Source organism: Spermophilus citellus, assembly GCF_964194105.1.
Source record: "Spermophilus citellus genome assembly, chromosome: 4".
Taxonomy (NCBI): domain Eukaryota; kingdom Metazoa; phylum Chordata; class Mammalia; order Rodentia; family Sciuridae; genus Spermophilus; species Spermophilus citellus.
This window is the reverse complement of record NC_138185.1, coordinates 934,275-940,353: the sequence shown is the minus strand read 5'-3', so window position 1 is coordinate 940,353 and position 6,079 is coordinate 934,275.

Here is a 6,079-nt window from a genome sequence, read left to right as displayed (position 1 = left end):
CTGCCGCCTCCAGCCGCGGGGAGAGGGGAGGAGGGGGAGGGAGGGGAGGAAGGAGAGGGAGGGGAAGAGGAGGGAGCGGAGGAGGAGGGGGCGGATCGCGCACCGGAGGGGACGTGGAAGCTGCGGCTGGCCCTGCGCCGGGGTAAAGTTACTCGTCCCACCGAGGCTCGGGACCTGCTCGAGCCCGGGGTGGGGAACCCTTGGTCACTGCGGGCACCCCCGGGATCCCAGGCAGTCTGGACCGCGGTCTTCCACCCTCGTCTCCAGCTTTGGGTCCCCGAGCCTGCCTGGAGGTGGAGGGCGCACGTCCAGGGCCTCTGGGCGCTAAGAGGGCGCCCCACACGGTTCTGGTAACTCCACCATCACCCCACGCTGCCTTAGCGCGAGTGTTGGCAGTTCAGAAAGCACAGATCTTTCGCCTTCTTCCCCAGCAGACTCTGGGGAAAGAGCCCCCTTCCCACCCCCACCCCCTCCACACCGAGAAGCCCAGGCCTTGCCTCAACCTTTCTGGGCAAAGACCGACTTAACTCTGCCTCTGAAACTCGGGATCCAGCCTGGAAACAGGGTCTGAAGCCCTTCCTTGCCCACCCCAGCAGAGCCTGCAAGCTTCCCTCCAGCACTCTGTGGGCAGTGGGTGAGGGGCCACAGGGGAGGGTCCCAGGAGCTTGGAGAACAGATCTTGGCAGGTTGGCTTGTATGGAGATGATCCAGCTGGCTGCCAGGGAGGGTCTCCACCTTCACCACGGGGTGTCAGGTGATACCCACATGCACAGGTGGGGAGGGGGAGCCCTTTGTGTGACAGCCTGGTTGCAGGGAGAGGGAGAGGGCTGGCTCTCCAGAACCTCCGGCCCTTGGACCCTGTGCCTACCCCCTCCACCCCGGCTCTGCAGCACAGCCACCTGCCACAGCCAGCAGACTAGACCTCAGGTTCAGGGGTTGGGGTGAAGGGGCTAGAGAGATCCCTGTTCTTCCCTCCAAGGCCACAGCTACTTGTGGCACAATGTCCCTCAGGACCTCCCTAGGCTGCTCCTACCCCTACTCAAGCTCCCTCTGCAGCTCTCCACCCTGTCTGCCCGTCCCTGCTCTGGTGCCCCAGCCCTTATGTCCTCTGGGGACGAGGTAACTTTACACCCACACACCTTCTCTGGGACGCCAGTGTTCTTCCTGTTCACCAGAGGGTTGTGTCTGTAGGAGAAAGACCGGCTGTCAGAGGTTTCAGACGCTCAGGGGCAGCTCAACAGTGACCTTCCCTCAACATGGCTTTTGTGCCTTCCCAGGTGTTGGCCCAAGTGATGTGGATGCTGGCCCACGGGACTCCCACAGCACTCTGAGGATGGGCTCTTTCCTTATCCCTGCTTTGCCCAAGAAGAAACAAGCACAGAGAGGTTAAGCAACTTGTCCAAGGTCACACATCCAGTTGTGGGTTTCCAAAGCAGACCACCCTGCTTCAGGGTCAACACCCTGGTCTCCTAGCCTCAGGTGAGCACGTCCTCAGTGTTCTGGCCGTACTCCTATAGTCTCTCCTTGAGCCAGGAGATGCTGGACCGCACACATGCACCGGGCTCATCACCCTCAGACCCCTGCCTGCCTGGCTCCTCGGGGCTGATCAAGCCCCTCCAAGAGCCGACTCCATTCTAGGGACCAGGAAGTTCACGTGGTCTGCAAATGTGGACCAACAGCAGCCGGCACCTCCTCACCTCCTCCTCAGGGAACGTGGGAGGGTGGCGAGGCTGGTGACACCCTCCTGGAGAGAGCCACGGCTGGTATGCCCAGGCCTCCTGCATGAAGGGGCCCTGCCCCACTGCCGGGGTCACATCCACAGTGCCTTTTTGGGCACAGTGCAGAGGAACACCACACCCTCCTGTTAACCAGAGAGGCCAGCGTGCTCTGGTCCTTCCTGGAGTCCCTTCCAGCCACCCCATGAGAGGGCTGCCAACTGCTCTGGCAGTGGGAAGGTGGGCGTGGGCAGAGTCCCTTGCTGTCAATAAGGTGAGGTCTGCCCGCTAAGGCCAAGGAAGGGCTGCTCTGTTCCTCATCTGAAATCAACCAAGGCCTCTCCAGGTGAGGAGGCCCTCGGCTCTCAGGACTTGCTGACCTTGGGGCTCCTTCAGTGTCCTGCTGGAGTCAGGGAATGGGTGGGGAGTGCTAGGAGCCCTGGGTGGCTCACTGCAGGAGGAGCACACAAGGACACAGCCTGGAGGACGCGGCTGCCACTCCCAGCGGGGCACTGGGACCCACGTGGGGAGTCTGACACCCACTTTTAGAGACCCCTGCTCTGGGATACAGCCCCCATCTGTGGTCTCTCACAGCCCACTCCAGCAACTCTGAAGCAGGGGCCTTAGGCCATGTGTTGCAAAGACTGACTTGGAGTGGGCTGGTCGAGCTCCAGGCTCGGTGTGAGCCCATCTGCAGGCCCTGCAGGCCCAGACAGTGGCCCTCAGGCTAAGTCATAGGTGCCTGCACCCATGTTGAGGCCAGCAGGCCCGCCTCTCCAAGGCCAGGCTAGGGTCAGCTCCGCCCTCAGGCTGCGTGCCCCCGCTCACACACATCTGTCCGGCCTGGTTGGCTCTCCCTGTGGATTTGCTAATGCAGAAGGATTAATTGAGTCTAACTCATTAATTTGCAGGCCCTTCCCTCCCCACCTGCTGGCCTGAAAGCCTTGTGGCAGGAACCTAGTCATCATAGCAGATGAACACAGTTCTTACTTCAGGCCCCAGAAAGGAAAAGTCCAGATTCACAAGGTCCTGAGACTGCTCCGGGGAAAGGCTGCGTCCAGAGCTATGCACCCCTTGGTGGAGGGGTGTGGGGCAGGCCCTTACATGCCTCCCCCCACCCCACCCCTGTGCTGTTGCCCCTCCAGGCTGCCACTGACAGTGGACAGTAGTTTCTGCAGGCTGGTCTCCGAGGGCCCCTCCTTCTCTCTGCCCTCTACCCTCCACCCTGTGCAAGGACATTTCCATGGTAACCATCTGCTGGTGTGAACAGGGACTCACGTCAAGGTGGCTGCACTGGGGAGCATCAGCCGGTGCAATTCTGGCCAGGCTGCACCTTAGCGGTGAGGGGCGCTGACCCACGAGTGCAGGGGCTTGCTGGGACTGCTCTCCTTGGCTCAAGGGCTTCTGCCCTCCAACCTTTCACCAGGCCCCACTCACAGAAGGGGACAGTCTATTTCCTCTCCTGTGGAAACCTCTGCCCTTCAGGGGACGCTGCACCTGGGAACTTCCTAGTCTCCCTGGACAGCCCCAGCAGCCCTGGGCAGTAGGCAGAGCCTGCCCAGTGCTCCCCCAGTGAGTCTCCCCAGGTATGTTCTCTTGCCTGCTCTGCCCTAGGAGCAGGTTTTGATCTCCTTCCTGGCCCTCTTCACACCCAAGCTCTGGACTCCATCGACTCAGGCCCCACAAGGACACAGGAGGGGCTCTTAGTGAGGCAGGGTACGTGTGTCCAGTGCAAGGCTGGGTAAGAGTGAGGGAGGGAGGGGTGGGCACAAGGGAATCCCTGCTTTGAGGGCTGGGTCCAGAGTGGGCTCTGTCCTGTGCACACCCTAACTGCACTTGGGCTAAGAGGGTCCACGCTTGGGCTGGTCTTCAGCTTATGGGCAGGCGAGAAGAGGAGAGTCACAGAGCCCAGGAGAGAGGAGCTGAAACCAAGTCTGGCCAAGCAGGATGGGGACGCGTACCTGGCCCCTTGTCAGTGTCCCCGTGATGAGTTCTGTGGTGTAGCAGCTCTGGCTTGGCAGGGCCTCCCACCTTCCCCTGGACGGGCTGTCCTGCTGCCTGGCTGTCCCCACCCCAGTGCTGCTCTCAGCCCATGCCAGCTCCTGGGCATTCTCTGGGGATCTCTCTCTGGGCGCCCAGGCCTGGTCTTGGGCTCAGACCCTTGGGCTAGCCCCCTTGTGGGGGGCATGAGTGTGCAGACAAGCCCAGAGGCTTCACAAGTGGACAGAGCTATGCCCAGTCTGGCCCCCCATGACTGGTTCACTCAGGCACCCCTGGGTCAAAGAGGCCCTCTCTCTCCAGGGCTGGCTCCTTGCTCTCAGCCCCAGCCGATGCCCTGTGCAGGAAGTGCCTCCCTTCAGCCAATGGGAGAGGGGGCCACGGAGCCTCTGCTTTCACGCATTTTTCCAGAAAAATTTCAGAAACTGTTAAATGCAAAAGAAATATGATAATTGGGGCCAATGCCTCCAAAGCAGCAATACTTTCTCCTGAGGCCGTCCTGCTGCCCCCACAGCAGCTCCTTCCATCCCAGGCCTGTGCAGGGTAGCCTCGGAGGCCCGCAGAGGCTGCAAAGATGCTGGACTGATGGCAGGGACTGCAAGGTCAGCACCACATCCTGCAGCCCCCATGTGGAGCAGTGGGCAGCTCCAGAGGGTGCACAGCCCAGGTCCTCTGACCCCAGGCTCCTCCCAAGTTCTGGTTGGGGCCCTGAAGAGAGCCATGGTGAAGCTCCTCCCAGCCTGTGTCCCTGGCATCCCTGCAGCCTTGGCCTGGGGGCAGAGGGGAAGGACACCAGGGCCAGCTGCTGGCCCTGGTGTCCTTCCTGCTGCAGCTGGAGTCTCTGCAGCCTCACTCCCCCAGCCCAGGGGCTCCCAGGGCTCCTCACCTCACTGGGCTTCCTGTGCATGGACCTGTCTCTGCTGGGCTCCAGCACGGCCAGCTGCCTGCCCTCCCCCACCCCCTGCCGCCTCTCCTAAGTGGTTAATTATCTATAAACACTCCAAGGAGCTCTCACAGTGATGAATGGGAGCCTGGGTCGGCCCCAGTCTTGCTGTTGGCTCAGGGAGTGCTCCGTGGCCACCAGAGCTGCTGTTCAAACCTGGGGCTCTGCCCTGCCACCTGGTGACCTCAGGCACATCCCTCACCTCCCTGAGGTGACACTGGTCACCAACCCTCACAAGGATGAGGAAGGAAGGGACTAGGGTCAGGTGCTGGCGCGCTGGGACCTGGGCTGTTGCTGGCACCACGGGGCAGCCCTGTGCTCTCAGGGGAGGTCCTATGCGGGCTGTGTAAGCGGGGGTCTCTGTAAGGGTCACACTCAGGAGCCCTAGGAGTCCAGGTGCACGACCTGTGGGCCAGGCCAGGCATGGTGCAGCCAGCCTGTGCCTCCCCACCTGGGCTGCCGAGCACCCACCATGACCTCAGGGGCACGGACCCCACTCAGGGCTCAGCCCCAGGAAGCTTACCCCAGGACCCCAGCCCAGGCCTCCCGACACCTGCCCGCTCCCCAGTCTGGCCCCTATGGCTGGCACTGAGGCTGAGGCTAGGAGGGGGTGTCTGGCTCCTTGTGAGGAACTGTGTCCTGACAGGCCACCAGCATGGGAAGGCCCTTTGTCTTGACTGCTGCTGCCTGTGAGTGATGTCCAGCCCAAGGCTTCAGCAGCCACCTCCTGCAGCAGAGGGGGGAGGGGAGGGTTGAGGGCACTTCCCTGCAGGGGGCGGGGCCTGTTCCAGTCTCTCGGCATGTGACAGTCCCTGGGCCGGCCAGGGATTGAGTGACCCTCCAGAGAGAGCGCTGTCTTCCTGCTAAATTCTCTTCCTCCTCCTTCCCCTCTGAGTCACCTTGTGAGCCACCCTTGTGGCCACCTTGTCCTCTTGTGCCCGGGCCTGCCACCGGGTGGAGAAGAGACTCTAACTCACTTGGAACTGATGCCTGGACACCCTGGGCCTTTCTGGGCAGTGGAGGCACCATGTCTGGGCTTAGCCCAGAGCTCCCACCTGCCCAGAGAGGGCCATCCGGGCCTGGGGCTGGTGCTGGGGGCAGACCTGGCTTCCACTTGGGTTCATCAGGTCACATGTCAGCTCACAGTTGTGTCCCCAAGCCACCCTCCTGTGAGCACTGGCAAGAGCTGGGTGTGCCAGTCCACAGGGACCTGAATCACTGGTTTGTGGGGACCCCTCACCCCACAGAACCCATGCCCTCCCCACACAGTCCACATGCAGAGGTCACCTGACAGCTACAGGACATCTGGGAGGAGGGATGGGCTCTCACAAGCATGTCCTACCCAGACCAGGGCTTAGCCGTTGCCTGGAAGTCCCCAGGCTAGGGTCCTCTCAGGAGGTCCCTCCTGGAGGTGGAACCTCAG